The following is a 2,962-nucleotide window of genomic DNA, read 5'->3' on the forward strand; positions in this document are numbered from 1 at the left end:
AATGTAAGAACCATGAGGGCTCATTTTACCATATGTGGTGGACTTGTGAAAAAGCTGTAGACTTTTGGACAAAAGTCCACATTGAAATGCAAAAAATACTGAAATGCTCTTTCAAAAAAGCACCGGAAATTCTGCTTTTGGGACTTAAAATGGAAGAAGTCAACACGACTAAAAAGACCTTACTCTGGTACTTAATAACAACAGCGAGAATGATTTATGCACAATGCTGGAAAACAGAGAAAGTACCAGAGATTGAAGACTGGATACAAAAAGTTCTGTTCATGGCTGAAATGGATAAAATAACAAAAAAGTTGAATAACAAAGAAGATGACGTCTTTTTCGAAGAATGGAGAGACTACTTGATCTTGTAAGACTTATGCGTAGACTCCTTCCTAGAGTTCAAGACTTCTGATACCCTATTGGAGAAGGCGCGGGACGAATGCACCAAGCTGTCAGCTTCAGCCTGGCCACATTGTGGTAAAGCAACTGCCTGTCCGTGGCCAGCAGTAAGTCCGGTATATTCGGAAAGGGGTGAAACAGGCCTAGGGACAGGTCCATCAGAATGGGGAACCAAGGCTGTCTCGGCCACCACGGGGTGACTAGGATGCAGTCCGGGTTGAGCCTCAGTATCTTGTGGACCACCCTTGAAAGTAGGGGAAGAGATGGAAACATGTACAGCAGGTCCTAGTTCCAAGGGTATAGAAGACCATCGCTGAGCAAATGAGGGTCTGTCCTGCCCTGACAGTGGAACAGGGGGCACTTCCTGTTCCTTCTGGTTGCAAACAGGTCTATGGTTGGCCATCCCCATTAGATGAAGACTGGTTGAAGATACGTCCAATTCAACTTCCAGTCGTGACACCGAGATTGCCCCCTGCTTAGGAGGTCTGCCTGTACATTCAAAGTCCCCAAAATGTGCACAGCTATGAGGAAGACATTCCGTTGTATGCACCATTCCCAGATCTTGAGTGCCAAATGGCAAAGGCTCCCCGACCCTGTACCCCCTTGATAGTTGAGGTAACTGAGTGCGGTCGTGCTGTCTGTGAGAACACCAACACAATGCTTGGTCAGCAGGGGTTGAAAGCAGTGCAGGGCTCTCTGGACTGCCAGCAAATCTAGGTAGTTGAAATGATGAGCTGCTGTGCAGGCATCCCATTTGTGGCCTATGCAGAGGCCGTTGAGATGAGCCCCCCATCCCCATGAGGAAGCATCTGTGGTGTCAATTGTGATAGTGGTGGATGGAATGGGGCACCCTGCAGAGATTCCCTCATGGGTTGGGAGGGGTAGAGATGGGTAGACTGGCACATCCAATCTGCATGAAAATGGTGCAGGAACCACAACTGGATGGGTCTCATGTGTAACTTGTTAAACCTCAGAACCGCCATAGTCGTAGCCATGAGGCCTAGTAGTCTCTGTACTTGGTGGGCTGTGACCCATTGATCAGTCTGTACCTGATTCACCAGTGCCATTGAAGTCCGAGCCCTGTCCATCGGTAGGAAGGCTTTGCACACTTCTGTATCCAGGACCGCACTGATGAACTGCGTCCTTTGAGCTGGGACGAGGTGCAACTTTTCGTGGTTCACACGGAGTCCCAATCTCTGAAGAACGACTAAAGTCTGATGTACATTTGTGGAAAGCGGATCCTGCAAGCTTGCTACCAAAAGCCAGTCGTCGATATACGGGAAGACTGTGATCCCTTGGAAGCGAAGAAAAGCTGCCGCCACCACCATCAATTTGGTAAAAATTCGTGGAGCTGTGGAGAGCCTGAAAGGAAGAGCCTTATACTGGTAGTGGTGATGTCCGATGGCAAAATGCAGATACTGCCAATGAGATGGGCGGATATTTAGATGAAAGTAGGCATCCTGAAGATCCAGGGTGGCCATCCAAGCCCCTTGGCTCAGTAATGGGAGGATGACTTGCAAAGATGTCATCTTGAACTTGTGGTACTCTGTGAAGGTGTTGAGTCCTCAAGTCTAGAATCGGACAGAGACCCCTGTTCCTCTTGGGTATGGTAAAGTAGCAAGAGTAGAATGCTGTGGCTGGATGGCTGCGGCAGTCAGTTGAAGTCAAATCCATCAAAGACGGAGGTCCTGTACCTGGGTCGATGGGGGTTGGATGGGGATACCAGGCTTCCCACACTGGAAGGGGCACCTTTGGTGCCGGCCCAGACAGTGAGGAGTCTGGGAGTGACACTGGATGCCTCTCTCTCCATGGAGGCCCAGGTTGCTGCAGTTGCCAGATCTGCATTTTTCCATCTTAGGCAGATCAGGCTACTGAAGCCCCATCTTCCCCCCACCCCTATGACCTAGCAACGGTGACCCATGCAATGGTCACTTCCAGTCTTGATTGCAACTCGGTCTACACAGGCTTACCCTTGAAGCTGATCTGGAAATTACAACTGGTGCAGGATGCGGCAGCACGCCTGCTGACGTCAACACCTGTGCGGGCTCAGGTTAGGCACGTGCTCTGCAAACTGCATTGGTTGCCAGTTGAGTACCGGATTCGCTTCAAGGTGCTGGTTTTGACCTTCAAAGCCTTATAAGGCCTGGGACCAACATATCTAAGGGACTGCCTCTTCCCGTATACACCTCAAAGAGCATTAGGCTCAAAAGATCAACACCTCCTGGTGGTCCCTGGCCCAAAGGACACCAGTCTTGCCTCAACCAGGGCCAGGGCTTTCTCTGTCCTGGCCCCAGCCTTATGGAACATGCTCCCTACTGAGACCAGGGCCCTGCGGGATCTTCTTCAATTCCGCAGGTGCTCTGCATCAGAGACTTATGCATGCCTTTATGCTTATGGCTTCGCTCCGACTTGTTCTTTTTCTTTGCAGGCGTCAACACGGAGAATCAATCCTTCGATGCCAGTCTCTTAGAAGATGAAAGCCCAGAATCCAATGCCAATCTCGGAGTCGAGGTCAGGGCCGATCTCGAGGGTGGAGCACTCAACATCGAAGGCCTGGAAGAGC

This window comes from Gekko japonicus, unplaced genomic scaffold (assembly GCF_001447785.1).
Source record: "Gekko japonicus isolate JY-2015 unplaced genomic scaffold, Gekko_japonicus_V1.1 scaffold577, whole genome shotgun sequence".
NCBI classification, from domain to species: Eukaryota; Metazoa; Chordata; class Lepidosauria; order Squamata; family Gekkonidae; genus Gekko; species Gekko japonicus.